At 45.2% G+C, this 18,475-nt stretch overlaps 1 protein-coding gene across 3 annotated transcripts in view; it reads right to left on the reverse strand.

Moving 5' to 3' along the window:
* Positions 1–1,691: 1,691 nt before the first annotated feature.
* Positions 1,692–18,475, reverse strand: part of TSHZ2 (teashirt zinc finger homeobox 2) — a 334,352-nt gene continuing 317,568 nt past the window's right edge. For all 3 annotated transcript variants that reach the window (XM_083507975.1, XM_083507977.1, XM_083507976.1), the window contains one exon: positions 1,692–3,351. The gene's annotated coding sequence lies outside the window, so the exon portion shown is untranslated. The remainder of the gene's footprint in view (positions 3,352–18,475) is intronic.

Below are 18,475 nucleotides of genomic sequence, written 5' to 3' on the forward strand. Positions count from 1 at the left end.
AGAATTTTGCATCTGGTTTCCACCGATTCATTTCAGTCTTTTTAACCTGGACAGCTTCATGCCCACTAAAGCGATATGGGAGCTTCTCACGAGGTCAGTGGTTTTCTGCATTGACGATTGCTCTGCAAATGACAGAAGCTGGTGTCCGAGCTGTTAAAAATGGCTGATGATGTTAAGCAGAAGGTAGTTTATCAACTCTTAAAACACATCCACTATTTGCAAATCTAGGGTGCAATCCAGCAGGAAGTTATTTTGGAAGTGAGCAGGGCTGCACATGAGAGCGCTGCTAATCATTCAATAATAACAATAATACTTGGCATTTATCTAGTGCCTTAGAGTGTTGAAAGCACATGGCTTACATTAATTTGCTGTAATCCTTACAAGAAACCTATAGAGCAGCTCAGTCTCATTATCCCCATTTTGTTGATGCAGGGACTGAGGCCAAGGGAGACCAGCTTGGGGGCCATCTAGTGATCTCATGGCAAAGGCAAGACCTGAGCCAGGGAATCCTGATTTGTAGCTCGTTCTCTCAGCCAGCTGCTGTGCTCCAGGGCTCCATACCAGTGCTCTTGTGCAAATCCCATTAGTTTCGGTGGCGCTTGCCCATAACATCTCCCTGCTGAATTGAACCCTCGTTCTGCACAATAAGCCGCTCATGGAATACTGAGCAACAAACGGAATGGGCTCGGTTTTGGTGTGCCGTTCAATGCCAGGCTAGCGGTCCTTGCAAAGCCGTTTTTGTGGCTCCAAAATCAGCTCCTGCCGAGAGGACAAGAGGGGAGGCCTTTTGCATTGGAAATGGGCGCCGCTTCTCCCCAAAACTGAAATGTGTTGCTTCTCATTCCCCCTCTCCCTGCCCGCCTGCACCCCCCCCTCCAGGCCTCACGGCATTGCAGAGCTACCCATTACGTAACTTCATTTAATAATCCCAGGCCGGGCTTGGTGCAATTTAACAGCTTCAGAGGAGCCCAGCACTAATGCATCGATTTGGGCTTTAATAGAATTTCGTTGTCAATGGCCGGTGGCCTGCCGCAGCGCCTGCATGCTTCAATCTTAACCCATCCGAAGGCTCTCTTCGTTTCCAGTTGAGCTCCGTTTGTTTCCAGTTGAATAGGTTAAGCAAAGACAGACCTCACTGTTCTCAATTCACTTTATGATCCTCCCATCATAAAAAATAATATCAGCACCTTGCTTTTCATGTCAGAACTACATTTGAGCTGCTATTCCCTATGCCCATGAGTAAATCCCATAAAAGCTGCCCCGTTGTACTGTCGCTATTTTTCCTTGTGGATGATTGATTGATGGATGAGTGCTGACACTTCAATGAAGCTATTTCGACTGCCATCTCAATCCGATGATGTGAGGGGTATATTTTCTGTCCATGCCTCATTACTTCAGAATGACATTCCTGGAACTTCATTTACTTTTCCCCTCCTTCCCTCAAGCGCCATATTTTTTCCCATCTAGGTTATGCATGCCATAAAAAAAGCAATTTGCTATTATATGTGGCATAAGGGCAACACTTTCCCTAGGAGGTAAATAAGAAGGGAATTTTTTTCCCCTCTCCCCCCCTCCCCTCCTTGCTTCCATGTTGAGTTTAGGGATCATGTCAAAATTTCTCAGACAATTCTGATGTCGGATTTTTCTGTTCTCAGAAACTGGAGGAAACACTAAACAGATTCCAGCCTATGTTTGTTCAGGATTCCATTTTATTTTAGCTTTAGCTTGTACTGCTTTTATTCCTCTAAGAATTCTGTCTTTCTCCCCCGAAACACTTTCAGTTTTATGCCTAGTGTATGCCCCTCTTTATATTTTGAGTAGCAATTTATGACTCAATGCAGTCTTATTTCTCCTTTAAGGATATGAAAACCCATTCTTTAAATGCACAGACAGATTGTCTCTTAAAGGCTGGCTTTGTATAGAAAATGCTTAGCTGGAGAAAAGGAGCTTGTGCCTGTATTTAACCCCTACAAACAATGTACTGGGTGATGGGGCGCGCTCACCATTAAAACGTCTTGGAAGCTATCCGTGAGTTGACATAGAACCCAATTTTAATCTGTGTAATACAGTATTCCTGTTAATAATAACATATAATTAAGACATCCGTTAAAAATCCATAATGTTAATTTAATGGAGAAAATCTAATACAGTTCTATTGGAATTTTTACGTTAAATTAACTTTAACGGGCTTTTAATGGATGTCTTAATTAGATCTCATTATTAACGTGAATATTCCACAAATTAAAATCGGAACCTCAAAAGTTTTAATGGGGGGAAAAGTTAAAAGAACCATTTTTAAACAGAATGTTTCCTTCTGCCTCTTTTTCGAGGCAATTTAGCTCCTTTGGAAAATGAGCTGGAATTTTAAAAATAGGTAACAGGAGATAGTGATTCTTAGGGTCTTTGCATTACTAAGTATCCATAATAGTCTTGACAACAAGTGAGCTGTTTGTTCTTGCATTGATAAAAGCTGGGAAAAGGTTCGAGCCCTCGATACACATGTTAAAAACACACCCTTTCTCGTTTTTGTTTGTTTGGAGGGCAAAAGTTTCATTGCATACACCTTGAAATACAGAAATATGACGATGCTTAAATTAAAAAAAAGAAAGCAAAGACAATGTGAATAAAAGAGCTGGAGGAACAATCAATTTTCAACAAATCTTTGGCAACAACAGGGTTAACCGCAACTACTGGAACAACTTGCTGGGAAGATTAACGCTGTTCCCAGTTTTTTTGGCTTGGGATCTGTTTTAACTTAATAATTCTTCTGCTTACGGTGATGTATTGATCCCTAGTGCCATGACTGGATTGGGCAACCCAGGTGCACTACTAATAGCTGCACGGAGTTGAAACATTTCCTTTAGACAAACTATCCCAAAGGGGTTATAAATAGGAAACAGAGATTACCATGAAAAGCAAACCTTCCAGTGTGACTGCATCTTGTGGAGCACGCTTGGACATTAAACGATGAAGAATTATACTTCCCACCCCCCCTTTCCTGTCGAGTGTTACAAATTGACAAAATAAGTACATCAATGTTTTCAGTCATTATCCTACTTCAGTGGTACTTTGTTTTAGTGACAGCAGAAGGGGACAGTGGAGACCAGACAGCCTCGCTGCAGTTTATCAATGAAAATCTAATATCGTCCATAAGCAGGGGAGTGGAAATCAATACTTCATTACCAAATTGTTAGTGAGGATGAAGAAGAATAGCTGGAGGTTTTTATTATTCTTTTGGCAGTCTTCTCAGTCCGGGTTGTTGGAAGTTCAATGTCAGCCGCGGTGCGATGTGCGGAGAAGGTGTGGGCAGTCAGGGCGGGAGAGCTGGGGGTGGGGGTTAAGGCATTGGTCCTGCAGTCAGAGATAATTAAAAACAAAACAAAATGACAATGCAAATGACAACGTCAGAATTGCTTCTTTAAAAAATTGCATTTCTTTGAGCTGACATGTTTTCAGGTGCATCTGTCCCAGAGGGATTCAATAAGAAAGCAAAAGTGCAAATAGACATGTATCTATAAGGTTGTTTAGCAGCTTCAGTAAACCTGGTGCCCTCTCAATGGTTTGGACTACAACTCCCACTATGCTGGGGCTGATGGGACTTGTAGTCCAAAATATTGGGAAGGCAACCAGGTTGAAGAAGACTGCCCCATTATGGTTTAAAATCAAAGAACCTCAAGGACTGCTTACTCCCATATGAATGTGCCCATGCTTTAGAACAATGGTTCCCAAACTTTTCATTTGCTGCCTGATTGGTTCCATAAACTCATCCCCACTGCCTCCTACCCTATAAAAAACCCCCACTATTCAGAGTAGTGGTTTTCTCGACACACTGAGGAAGATAACAACACAATGAAATTCAAAGCAGTAACAATCAATTTCACCATTTATTCAAAATCCAATTTTAGTTTAATTACATCAACAAAATGAATTAACTGGACCCAGCTTTTCAAAGACTGGTGGTCATTCTGAAGGACTAGGTGTGCAGCCTGGGAGTCATTCTGGACTCACAGCTGTCCATGGAGGCGCAGGTCAATTCTGTGTCCAGGGCAGCTGTTTAACAGCTCCATTTGGTACGCAGGCTGAGACCCTACCTGCCCCCAGGCTGTCTTGCCAGAGTGGTACATGCTCTGGTTATCTCCCGCTTGGACTACTGCAATGCGCTCTATGTGGGGCTACCTTTGAAGGTGACCCAGAAACTACAACTAATCCAGGATGTGGCAGCTAGACTGGTGACTGGGAGCAGCTGCCGAGACCACATTGGCTCCCAGTACATTTCCGAGCACTATTCAAAGTATTGGTGCTGACCTTTAAAGCCCTAAATGGCCTCGGTTCAGTATACCTGAAGGAGCATCTCCACTCCCATTGTTCTGCCTGGACACTGAGGTCCAGCACTGAGGGCCTTCTGGCGGTTCCCTCGCTGTCAGAAGCCAAGTTACAAGGAACCAGGCAGAGGGCTTTCTCGGTAGTAGCACCTGCCCTGTGGAACGCCCTCCCACCAGATGTCAAAGAGAAAAACAACTACCAGACGTTTAGAAGACATATGATGGCAGCCCTGTTTAGGGAAGCTTTTAAAGTTTAATAGACTATTGTATTTTAATATTCTGTTGGAAGCCGCCCAGTGTGGCTGTGGAATAAATTATTATTGTTGTTATTATTATTATTATTAAGCCCTCCAGCATCTTCCTGCCTCTCCCTTACCTCTCCACACTGCCTTAGGAAATCCCACTGCCCCCCCACCAGAGCAATAACACCACTGTTTTTGCAGGTCTGATGAGGCCCTTCCCTGGGTTCCCGCAGCTGCATTTGGGGTACTGGGAAGCAGGTCCTTTTGACCATGCCGCCATTTTTGTGCTCAACCATCTTGAAACAACAGGTGAAGAGGGATGTGCGGCCACCTGGTAGGCTAGCTCTGCTCCCTTCTCCCATTTTGTGCCTCTCACTAGGTGCAAAGGGTCACACAGATGGTCAGTGCAAGGGGCCATATAGTGGGCACCATTAGTGAACTTTTCTGGCACAAAGGGGCCCACCAGCAGCTGCCCTGTGCTGGCGTTGAATGTGAACTCCTCTCTCACTCAGAATGCCATTTCCAAGCTACCTGCTGATTGATCCTGAAAATATTTTCTATGGGGCAGTTAGCCCCTCTTTCACCAGTGAGGATGCTAAGCGCTGGTTCACATGGTGCTGTTTAACATGTAATAATTGCAGCCATCACATTGTAGCTTGGTTAGGTGAAACGATGACTGCAGCTCAGCTCTTTTGTTGAACTTCCTTATCAGGCGATCACAGTACCTGTCGTAACAATTAAGTAATGAGCTGTGCACTTAAGAACCACCATCTCAACATATCATGCAAATTAGCTAGTAAGTAGCGACTGGAATATAGAAAAAGACGGGGGATGCTTTCTGTATTGTTCTGAATGGTGGGCATTGCATTTCAGTTCAGTGTTATTTGATTCTCATTCAGAGAATGAGAGTCTGACTAAATATGCTTTCATATGAGAGCCACAACGGTTTGAATCCAGCTCTTCCAGGTTGTTCACAACACAACCCATTTTTCTTTTATTAATGAGTTTAATGACATCTTATCACACACATGCAGCTGGTTCTTCTTCTCTGGCGATCACTTGTGGCTGAGTAAGATTGTCTTCCATGAATATGGTCTTAACAGTGTGTCCGTAAATGACTGTGGAGGCCGATTCTGGATCCGAACGTCCTTCCACAGTGGGGACTGATTTCTGGGTAGGAGTTGATCACGCTGAGGATTTGCCAAACGTGCCTTCCTCTTAGCTCAGGGGTCGGCAAAGTTTTTGTGGCTTGGGCCGGTTCACGGTCCCACAGACACCATGGTGGGCCAGAGTGTGCACATGCGCAAACGCTGTTTCTGGCACTCCTTCTGGTGCAGAGGAGGTGTGCACAACTTCCTATTGGCTGCAGGAGTGTCCTGCAGCCAATGGGAAGCCGGCCAGCATCGTGGAAGGCAGTCCCCGCTCTGCTCAGCACCAGTTTAGCGCAGCACACGGGAGCCGACCAAATGGGTGGCGGGGGTCCATTGGCCAGTTAAACGACCCCCATGGGCCGCTTGTGGCCCATGGGCATTAGGATGCCGACCCCTGTCTTAGCTCATTTCTCCCTCTCGTCCTGAGTTTGTGCTTCTTTGAAGTCCATGGCGCCTTGGGTAGAGGCTATTCTCCAACTGGAACCCTTGCAAGTTCTAACCAACATGTGAAAAGATTGGTTTCATTACTGTGACGCAGATTGTCACCTATTGGCTTCCAGAACTCATCAGTGGGAGCTGGCAGTGTTTTTCTTTCTGTGTAAACTGTGGAGAGGGGGGACAAGGGCACAGCTGCCCCCCCAAATCAAGTGAATAAAAAAAAATACTTAACCAACTGAGGTTCTGCCCCCCTCCCAACATGAAGCCTGCCCCCACCACAACTCCCGGCTATGCCCATGGTCAGGAGTATATAAAATCAATAAGTCTCCACCAAGCTTTTGAAAAAATTATTTCTTCTTTCAGTTCCCTTTCTTAAATGAAACATCATGTCAACTTTTCTCTGGAGAAGGAGAAGCTGGCATTGCCAATGGGAAACTCTGTGTTTTGCAAGGCTAAAACGGCACACGGAAGTTCATCAGGAAAATGGAAGGAAAATATGCACTTCTGCCAGCTTCCTGCCACGGGGCTTTCCCCACTTTAGCTTGGGGATAGACAAGATTGCCAGATTCAAAACAAAGCAGGCATACAGTGGTGCCTCGCAAGACGAAAATAATCCGTTCCGCGAGTCTCTTCGTCTAGCGGTTTTTTCGTCTTGCGAAGCAACCCTATTAGCGGCTTAGCGGCTTAGCGCTATTAGCGGTTTAGCGGCTTAGCGGCTATTAAAGGCTTAGCGGCTTAGCGGCTAAAAGGCTATTAGCGGCTTAGCGGCTTAGCGGCTTAGAAAAAAAGGGGGGAGCGGGAAAAAATCGGAACACTCGCAAGATGTTTTTGTCTTGCGAAGCAAGCCCATAGGGAAATTCGTCTTGCGAAGCAGCTCAAAAATGGAAAACCCTTTCGTCTAGTGGGTTTTCCGTCTTGCGAGGCATTCGTCTTGCGGGACACCACTGTACTTGCCTTCTAAGAGCTGTGGGGGGGGGGGCAAAAATTCAGTGGTTGTGATTTCAACCATCATGATGATGAGCCTCTCCTGCAAACATTTGTCCTCCTGTGCAACTCTGAAAGGCAGAGGAACCCCCACACCGGGACATCAACAGACAAACAGCAGCAGCAGTTTCTGCCTCCTTCTCTCTTTATATATGCCATACAGCCCCTCCATATGGATACACACAACACAAGAGCAGAAGAAGAGTCTTGCTGGATCAGGCCAAAGACCCATCCAGTCCAGCACCCAGTTCTCGCAGTGGCCACGCAGATGCATGCAGGAAACTCACAAGCCGGACCCGAGCATAAGTGAATTCTCCTCTCTTGCGGTTCTCAGGAATTGCCATTCAGAAGCATACTGCCTCTCACCATGGAGACAAGAGCAAAGCCATCATGGCTATCAGTTTTCGATAGCCTTAACCTCTGTCAATCTGTCTGATCCACCTTTAAAGCCATGCAAGTTGGTGACCATCCCTGGCACACACTCATATGCACTTCAGCGATCATGGCTAATAGTCATCAATAGATATGTCCTCTATGAATTGCTTAGAGGGATCATAACTCAGCGACAGAGCACATCCTTTGCATGCAGACAGCCCCATTCCTTGGCATTGCCTGTTAGAAGGACCAGGGCAACAATTTCTGCTGGAGACCCTGGATTGCTGCTGTTAGGGTAGGCAAGTTTGGGGTCAGATGGACAAAGAATCTGACAAGGTCCTCCTAGTTTCTCTTATCTTCAGACCTCAGGTCATATGATGCTAAGCAAGGGTACCAACTAGTGGGGGCAGGGGCCGAGGCCCCCCAAAATTTTCAAGGAGGGGGCCAGGTCCCCTCAATATTCCATTGTGACCGTGTGCATGCTGAGGACAAACCGATGTACTTGATGCTAAGCAAGATTCAGTCTGGTCAGTACGTGAATCGGAGACCCCCTGGAAATGACTTTTTGAGTTCCATTATGGTTGAAAACAAGATATAAAATATACTATGAATTGTATTCAATGTACCATTAAGTTAAAGTCATGCAGAGATAACGCTGTTCTGCAGGCAACAGGTTTCGTGCTAGCAGTAAGCCCGCTGCTGGCAACTTGGTTGCACAATAGATTGTACAATTTGTTGTGCAGCGAGTTCCTGCTAGTGCAGCTGTTGCATTGGGTTCCTCTGTTGCACAATTTAAAACCCACCCATCTGCTAGCACTAGTGGACCAATAATGTCAGATACAGCTCTAAAATCATACATAAATAACTTTAAAATAAGTTATTCTAAGCTGAGATCTGCAACATCCTGGATCACATATCACATTGGTCATGTAAGTAGCATGGGTTGCCCTTGTGAGGGCTCACCGTACCTCATAATAATGGCACAGACAACAGACAGCAAGGCTATGTCAGGGTCAGGCATTTCTCTGCAAGCCTTGGTTGTTGATTCCCCCCCCCCCCTGTTGTAAAGCAAGGGCCTTTAAGAAAATCTCTGGTGAAATTAGGCTAGGAAAAGGGACTCTGCATCTTTGAGTAATGAGACTGGGAAACTGGGAATGCGTTTCCCACTCACTCATTTCTCACTGTACGGCATTCCGATTTCGTGACACTTCCTAATAAATCATGGCTTATCACTCACATGGGAACGTAACACGGCTCAAGTTAAGATTCGTTAGCGATTGTAAAGAAGAAACATGAATTGCTCTATATCAGAGCTTTTTGATCATCATCCGGCCTGCTGCAGGCACTCTTTTTTATTGTTATATTTACTGTAACTGTTGTTTAAGGCATAAATAAAAGAGCAGGAAAGCACAGAAAATATGAATAATGTAAATAAATTTATTTGTCTTATTTATGCATTGATGTAAGCATTTGGCAATTACTCTGCACAGCGGTTTGTATCCGGCATCAGAAAGAGAGAGAGAGAGAGAGAGAGAGAGAGAGGGAGAGAGGGAGAGACTGTTGCAGCGGCAAGCAGATCTGATACATTAAACACAGCTGCACACACCTGGCCCCACCAAAAGGCCTTCTGCTGCTACTTTCAAGAGGGGGCACTGAGAAGTCCATTACCCACTGTGACCTTTCCTGGTCAAGCAAATCAGGGATGGTTTCTGTAGGCAATGGGGCTCCTCTCTTCCCTCTCCCCCACCTCGGCATTGTGGCTCCCTCTCCAGAGTGGATGTTGGTAATCCTGTGCAAAACCAAAATTTGACACATCCACCCACTGCTCAACCCTTGAGCAAAACCAGCTAAGCGAGGCACTGGGCTTTAGGAAGGAGGTATAAGGCTCTAGCAGAGTCCCAGAGCCCTCCTATCTCCTTCCCAAAGCCCAGCATGTCTTTTTTGGGAAGGAGTCAGGAAAGCACCCCCTCAGCTCAGCGCCCTGTGTGGGAGAACCGGACATGCCCCCTCCATCAGATCTATACATTTAAAGCACTCTTATACCACTTTAGCAGTTAAAACTTCCCTCAGGGAATCCTGGGAACTGTAGTTTCTTAAGCATGAGGATAGTTGTCAGGAGGCCCCTCACAGAGCTGTAATTCCCAAGAGACTATAGCTCCCAGGATCCATTGGGGAAGCCATGACTCTTATAGTCAGGTAAAAAAAGAGAATGTTTTAAATGTGTAGTGTAGATGATGTGACCCAGATCTTGTGCTTGTTTGAATGCTTAAAAAAAAATCAGCTCTCATTCTTTTCGTTGTTGTTTTAATTCATCTGTCAGCACCCTTAACAAACTACATTTCACACAATTATTTAAGGGAAGCCATGACTATTGAAGTGGTATAATAGTTAGGTAAAGGTAAAGGGACCCCTGACCATTAGGTCCAGTCGTGACCGACTCTGGGGTTGCAGCGCTCATCTCGCTTTACTGGCTGAGGGAGCCAGCGTACAGCTTCCAGGTCATGTGGCCAGCATGGCTAAGCTGCTTCTGGCGAACCAGAGCAGCGCATGGAAACGGCGTTTACCTTCCCGCCAGAGTGGTACCTATTTATCTACTTGCACTTGACGTGCTTTGGAACTGCTAGGTTGGCAGGAGCAGGGACCGAGCAATGGGAGCTCACCCCGTCACAGGGATTCAAACTGCCGACCTTCTGATCGGCAAGCCCTAGGCTCTGTGGTTTAATCCTCAGCACCACCTGCGTCCCTAGCGCCAACAGCTTCCCTGGTATAATAGTTAGAGTGCTTTAAATGCATAGCATGGGTGTGAACCTGATTTTGTGCCTTATACATTACATTGGAGGGGGGCGCTTTTGACCTTTTGAGAAGGGACTTAGCTCAGTGGCAAAGCACCTGCTTCAATCCCTGGCATCTCCAGGTAGGGTGGGGGAAAGATCTCCCTGAAATCATAGAGAAGCTGTACAACGGGGGGGGGGAAAACATTTTTGCTCCACCCGCTTTTGTCTCTGGCCCTGCCCACCACTGACATGTGTCTACAGGAAGGTGGGTCAGAAAGTGGCTCTCAGTCTGAAAACAGTCCCCCCCTTTGGTGTGGACAAGTCTAGAGAGTTCATGTGCATGGCATCACTGGCGGAGGAAGAGGAGTGTGGGGGGAGCGCACCGCCCCCGGCAGCACGATCTCGGTGGGGTGCCAGCCCTGCCCCCGCCTGCTCTCTGCCCCCCCCCCGGTGCCAGAGCATGAAGCTCCGCCACTGCATGGCATTCCCCACGTCACTAATGTGTTTCCCAGCTGGGGTAGATGTAAAAGATCTCACTGCGATGGAGAAGCGTGGTCCAGGAAGTTCTAGTCGACTGCATTCCTTACGCCATGCCTTCTCTGCTTATCACCACATCTGCAGCAACTCTGAGATAAAAGCACGGCGAGTCAGGAGGAGTCCCTAATTGTTCCGGAGTTCCTTTTCCTTCTTTTCAATTTGCTTCAGGCCTTTGATTAACCCCTTGATCAGGCAATCACATCTGGGATTGAAGCAAGTTAAGTGGTTGTCTTCAGTTATAGGCTTCCATTTGCCTGCTGAACCACAGGAGAAAGAAGGAGATCTCCTTTCATTAAGCAAAAAGAAAGCCCTGAGACAAAATTGGTGAACGTAACGCAGACACACCAACTTTGTGTAATCATGAAGTTGGTGAGGAGACTACATTTGGTGTGCGTTTTGTGTCAGTGTTATAAGGTTGACATTTATTTATTTATTTATTTATTTATTTAAGCCTGCCTCTCGCTCACCTTGAATGGGAGAGGGCCTGCCAAGTACCTCTCCCACAGCAGAACAATATTTTATGTTATTTACGCATAATTTCCTCCCTGTTATCTACTGTATTCTCTGTTCAAACTCACGTACACACTGCTGCTATTGCAGCTACAGTTTGAAGCGAAGACCAGCACAGGCAGAAAGAGGCTTTTTTCTTGTTCTGTTTTACTACTGAAAATCGCTCTCACTTCCCTAACCTGTTTTTGCCTTCACTGTAAATGAATGTATCTTCTCAGGCATGATGGCGATGGAAAACAGGCCAGGAAGATTTTTTTTTTTGGGGGGGGGGAGTTCACATTGCTGCTTCCTCTGCGTTGGGTTGAATGCACACCCACTGTTAGTTTTTGAAGCCATGTTCACATGACATTAGTCAGCCATAGCGGCATTATGTTAAAAATAAATCAAAAGCCCCCCCCCACATCAAAGTGAAGAATTACAAACCTGCACATACTATGTTATTTCTATAGCATGTAGTTCTCTGTGTTGGGGGGGGGCACACATTCTTCCAAGTATAGCTCTTGTTTGGGGGAAGCCATGACTGTTTAATGTGGTAAACACTGCTTTAAATGTATGGTGCAGATATGACATTAGTTTATTCTGTGCCTCAGGAGGACAGGGATTCTATTTTAGAATCCTACAGCAAACCAATTTTTGGAAAATATTTGATTTTGTTTAAAGACAGACATTCTGTACACAATTAATTTTAAAAATAAAATTATGGCACATTTACTCAATTTCCATTCCTTCCCCAGCAGAAGATTATCCGGGGTGTGTGTGTGTGTGTGTGTGAAGCTACTAAGGTAGAAGAAGAGTTTGGATTTGGAGTTTGGTAGAAGATTAAGTATTATTATTTATGTTGAGTTTACTTATATCCTGTTTCATAGTCCCAAGAGACTCTCAAAGCAACTTACAAAAGTTTGTTGTTGGACTCTGTCTGCTTTGGGAGACAATAGATGGGTGTGCATTAGGGTTTAAGTGAAACCATTAGAAGGTTGCAGCACCTGCTGTGGCGGTAGAGGCTGATATGGGAGAGACATGTTTTGTTGCAGCTGGGGCTGATGAAGACATCTGGTTGTGCTGCTGCAGATGCACCATGGCATCTCTCCTCCCTTTGCCCCTTCCAGTAGTCATTCCTCCTCTGGTCATTGCCATGGATGCACAACCTGACTGTCTTTCTTCAGGCACTGCGGATGTCTGCAAAGGATTCCCACGTTGTATTACAGACTTGGTTTGCCAAGGGACCTGGTGCCTGAAGCCAGCTCCCTGCAGAGCACGTCCTTGGGGAGCCTGCCACCTTCCTTTCTGTGGATATGACCAAGCCAGCGTAGACGTTGCTAAGACAGAAGTGTGAACATGCTGGGAATGTGGGTATGAGAGAGCACATCTTCCTTTGAGACTCTGTGCTGTCCTGTGATGCCCAAAATCTTCCTACCGCAGTGCTAATAATAATAATAATAATAATAATAATAATAATAATAATAAATTTATTATTTGTACTACGCCCCAGCCACTCTGGGCAGCTTCGACAAAGACCAAAAATGCACTAAGATGTCGCACATTAAAAACCTCCCTGAACAGGGCTGCCTTAAGATGTCTTCTGAATGTCAGGTAGTTGTTCATCTCTTTGACATCTGATGGGAGGGCGTTCCACAGAGCGGGTGCCACTACCGAGAAGGCCCTCTGCCTGGTTCCCTGTAGCTTTGCTTCTCGCAATGAGGGAACCACCAGAAGGCCCTCGGCGCTGGACATCAGCGTCCGGGCAGAACGATGGGGGTGGAGACGCTCCTTCACGTATACTGGGCCGAGGCCATTTAGGGCTTTACAGGTCAGCACCAACACTTTGAATTGTGCTCGGAAACGTACTGGGAGCCAATGTAGGTCTTTCAAGACTGGTGTTATGTGGTCTCGGCGGCCGTCCCCAGTCCCCAGTCTAGCTGCCGCATATTATGAAAGATAGCCACAATAAAATCTCATTCAAATCTGGTATCAGGAACATAAATCACATGGTGTCACTATGACACCATTATTCTTTTTAGGTGGTGTTTCCTGTCTGCATCATTGATCTCACTTGGTGTTGCCCTTTGGCCTTCACCTACTAGGCATCAGAGTCCACTGAGGTCCACCACTGAGGTCAGGCAGTGTGGCTGGCCAGGTGGACCTCCCTCAGCCCATAAGAGAAGCAAATGTTCAGTTCTGAAGTGGAAGCCTAGCTTCAAATCTCGTTTGAACTGTCCTGTTCAAGTTATTTCTATGTAAGATTGATGGTAAAATAGGATTCGGATAATACATGTGTACACGTGTCCCTGTGTGCAGATAATTGATCGCACGGGCAGCTCCAGATCAGACAATCTATTGCTGATTTTGTCACAAGAGGGTGGGAGGGCCGCTGTTGAAACCAGGGATAAATATTTGACAATGCTGTGAAGGCAACTTTGCTAACGATTTTTGAACAACCTCCAACTGAGACCTAAATGCCTTCAATATCCATAAACAACTCTATACTGTCCAGTTAGGGAGACAAAGACATAGAGGCTTGTCAGGAAGATTTGCATGGCTAAGTATCCGAGATCCCAGAGATGATGAGGGATTGTTTGAGAGGGGAGTTTGGCGGCGTGGCGTGTGGCGGCAGAGAGCATACAATACGGAACGGATGACTATCATTACCATATTGCAGAGCCTTACACCTTCCCAATTACTGGCAGGTTTCATTAATTACGGCAACATTTCACCAATAGAGTCCCCAATCTACCCCCTCCCTCTACCTTGTCACCACCTCCCCTCTCTCTACAGAAAATGCACAACTCAGTAGCTGATCACCCACGAAAAACTGGGCCCTGTGGATGCCTGCTCAGGCTGAAACAAGCAGACAAATAAATAGATAAGGCAGCGTTTGGCTCTAAAATCAAGATGGAGGAAAACAGGGTGGTAATTCAGATGAGTGCAGGAGCTTCTGGACTAGTATCGAGTGTGTCTGGATTTATTTCTATTTTGCTAAACTGGGTTCTCACATAGGCAGCAAATGCAACAGGGATATATGCAAACTGATGTGCTTAGAAGCAAAATAAATCAATAAAATAAAATAAAAAGGGAAAGGCACCCCCGTACACTCCAGATGTGTGTACAAAAAGTAGAGGCAGATTGCAAAACGGCAGTCACTTAAGCTCTGCTAAGACTGAAGTTTTGCTAGTCGAGACTGGCGAATCGTACAAGGAGTGGCTGCGCAGATACCATTGGCTCAGCCCCATTAAATATAATGTCGGGAGCATTTCCCCGCTGTCATCTTGTTACTATCAACAGCATTATCTGTATCAACCGCTTCTACAATTACGCTTAACGACTAGTCTTGCTACAAAGAATCAGCAGCCCCCAAGCTCGTTTTCATTTTAAATACACCAAAGAAAGGCGGGATGCTAACCCTTCAGATGCTTGAAAAACAAGACAGGAAAAAACCACAGAGACCATGCAAACATTTCCAAATCGTCACTGATAGCACCCCCCTTCTTGCTGCCAGCACACACACACACTCCTATTCTATGGTCGGCCAACTGTTCCCAGTGATTTCTATTACATTTCCTACCTATTATTTCATGTAATGGCATTCCTTAAATTTTAAATTAGCTCCGAAGAATAAAAATAATTGAATTCCTGCTGTTTTGTGTACATAGAGGGTGACAGGAGCTAATGTGATAATTTAAACTGTAAATGAGTCTTCACTTTGTGTTCATTAATTACAGCTAATTACTGAATTACAAACCTTCTTGGTTAGGCACTGTTATGTATTCATGTAGCATGTTAGACCTCCAGCTGGTAGAAAACTGTTTTATAGACTTACAAGCTGACATGCTAAGCTAGCATAGGAACGAATTTCATTTGGGGTGGGGGGTGGGAGGGGGGAAGAAGACGGGATAGAGGAGCTAAAAACAAAACAAGGATCGAGTGCTCTGAGCATAAGCAATGAGTCTGACTTGGATCTGAGGACGGAAGATACCCTGCATGATGAACTGAATTTCCTGAATATTCAGGACAGGCAGTAGATACATTTTTTTCTTTCATATGTAGATGGATACTCCAGGGATTGGATGATCCACCCACCCCCCACATCACAGCAATTTCTCAAACCATGTGAGCATCAACACTGATGTAAGCATGCCTGAAATACAATCCATTCTGGGTCAGTTCTGGAGCTGCCAATCTCTACTTACTGCTAATTATAGCAATAGCAGCAACTTATTGCTTATGGTGACTACTTACTCCTTGCAGCAATAGTAGCTACTAAAGCTGCTATTAAGGAATGCTGCCATCATTAAAGCACAGCAGCGAAAAGGGGTAAACTGCCACCTAAAATGCGTGCATTTCCTGTGCCAGTATAAAGTTCAATAGGGGCTGTGTCTGCACCACACATTTAAAGCACATGATTTTCCCAAGAATCTTAGAAACTCCACTCATGAGAAAGCAACTGAAATTTTCTCTCCCTGTTGGTAATTTTGAGTGTCTTTTCTTTTCTCTTTAATTGATGGCAACCGGTCGAAAAAACACAGGGGAGATTTTCAGAACAGCGGTAGAACCAGAGGAGGGGGCTACAGCCCTAGGATTGGTGGTAGGAGCAGATCAGGCTAGGAATGTGTGAATCGATGAGTTTTGCTTTCTCCCCGTTTCCCATGTTTTTCCAATCTTAAGTTCATTTCTCCACATTTTCACATCAGTCTGCATTTCTTTTCTTCTTTTTTAAAAAGGTACTCATGAAAATTCACGAGCATGAATTTCTCCTAATATACACATTTTATATTTCCCCAATATATGCATTTTTTTGCATGTTACTTGCACTAATATATGCATTTTTATGTACATTCTACCTCAGCATATGCATTTTTTGTGTGTCATTACCTGGCTGGAGGACCAAAATGCAAAATTTGGAGAATTGTGAATTTTTTGGAGGATGACAATGTTTCAGTTCACACATTGTTTTGCAAAGTAGGTTCACCTTTAAAAGTGAACTGAATCAAATTTCTCCCCTATCCCTGGATAAGGCCTATCCACCATGACCTCATAGGAAAATCAGTGAGCTGAGCTGTGAGCAGTGAACCGTAGGAGCTCCACCAACCATGGAATTCTAATTCTCTGGCTGCTGCTTTCCATGAGCTCAGCTGAAGACTGGCTGCCTTCCTTGGCACCCAAGTGGAAACATTGACAGTCACCGCCCTGCTCTCCTCACTGTTTAGTGCCTAGCATTAGCCCTCCACTAGAAGTCCCAGTACGTTTCCGAGCACAATTCAAAGTGTTGGTGCTGACCTTTAAAGCCCTAAACGGCCTCGGCCCAGTATACCTGAAGGAGCATCTCCACCCCCATCATTCTTCCTGGACACTGAGGTCCAGCGCCGAGGGCCTTCTGGCGTTCCCCTCAATGCGAGAAGCCAAGTTACAGGGGACCAGGCAGAGGGTCTTCTCAGTAGTGGCACCCGCCCTGTGGAACGCCCTCCCATCAGATGTCAAAGGGAAAAACAACTACCAGATTTTTAGAAGACATCTGAAGGCAGCCCTGTTTAGGGAAGCTTTTAATGTTTAATAGGTTATTGTATTTTAATATTCCGTTGGAAGCCGCCCAGAGTGGCTGGAGAAACCCAGCCAGATGGGTGGGGTATAAATAATAAATTATCATCATCATCATTATCATCATACCATTTCCATTTCCTCACCAGGACATTCAAGCTGCATTTACAGTATAATCCCACACAGGTCTATCCCTAAGTGAATCTTGTTGGGTTTGGTGGGACTCCCAGATAAGCATGGGTGAGATTTTATATGGTATCAGACCATCCTACCTACCTTAGTTTTGCCTTATACCAAGTCACTTCACTGCTTCGTCTTGCTTCAGCCTGAGGGCCTGTCTGCAGACAGCTTTCTGGGTCATGTGCCCAGCATGACTAAACCAATTCTGGCGCAACGGGACACTGTAGCAGATGCCAGAGCGCACAGAAACACTGTTTACCTTCCTCCCATAGCAGTGCTTATTTATCTACTCAAGCTGGTATGCTTTCGTACTGCTAGGTTGGCAGGATCTGGGACAGAGCAATGGGAGCTCACCCCGTCACACAAATTTGAACCACCAACCTTCTGATCGGCAAGCCCAAGAGGCTCAATGGTTTAGACCACACCGCCACCCACTGTTTACTCTACGCTGAGCGGAGGCAGCTCTCCAGGGTTTCAGATATGGGATATTCCCAGCCCTACCTGGCGATGCCAGGGAATGAACCTGGGACCTTCTTGCATGCAAAGCACCTGCTCCACTGCTGAGCTACAGCTCTTCTCCATTTTCACCTTATTCACTCACTCAATAAGAACCACTGTGTGTTTGTTTTTACTTTGCTGCTCATGTGAAGAACAAAGTGTGTTCCTTCAAATGGTGGTAACGAGAAAGCCATGCCTTAAAAAAGAAGAGCGTGTTTTTCACCTACAGAGATTGTATTGCTGTTCACCCTGAGCTCCTTCGGGAGCAAGGGAAGGATTAATATAATATAATATAATATAATATAATATAATATAATATGATACATCATTAGCAGTTCATAGTCAGGATGAATACCCATCATAACCTCCAGCTTTCTCTGTCCACATCTTAGGGATAGCATTTTCTTACTATGCAGCCCATGAGGACTACATTGGGTCCTCTTAAATCCTTGGGAATGTAACCAAGTTGTCCATTATCTCCCAGCCTACTTTTGTGCATTCGGTTCTTTCTATCTACATCTTTTCAACAACGTAAGTCAACACACACACACAAAAGGTAAGTTGTTGTGATTTAAGACATTGCAGTCCCATTAACTTCAGCCAGACTGACATTTGTTGTTATCGAGCTATTCCAATAACTGAATGATGGTCCTGACTAAAGGCCATTTTGTCGTTCAGTTAGATTATAATTCTCTCCAACCCATTTATTTCAAAGTAAGTAAGTCTGCTCATACTATATTAGGTTTTGCATCCAAAGATCAGTCCTTCTAAAAATCCCATGATGGTTTTTTCCACGGGGATTTAATTTAAACTGCTAGCTTGTTTCCTGATAGCAACGTTGGAAGGCACTGGAAAGCAGAAGGGGCTTTCCTAAAGTTAAGCATCCAAAAGAGACCCCATCTTAACTGATCTTCCAAGTCCCATTGCAGAGCAGC

Source organism: Podarcis liolepis (genome assembly GCF_965112155.1).
Source record: "Podarcis liolepis genome assembly, chromosome: 6".
Taxonomy (NCBI): Eukaryota; Metazoa; Chordata; class Lepidosauria; order Squamata; family Lacertidae; genus Podarcis; species Podarcis liolepis.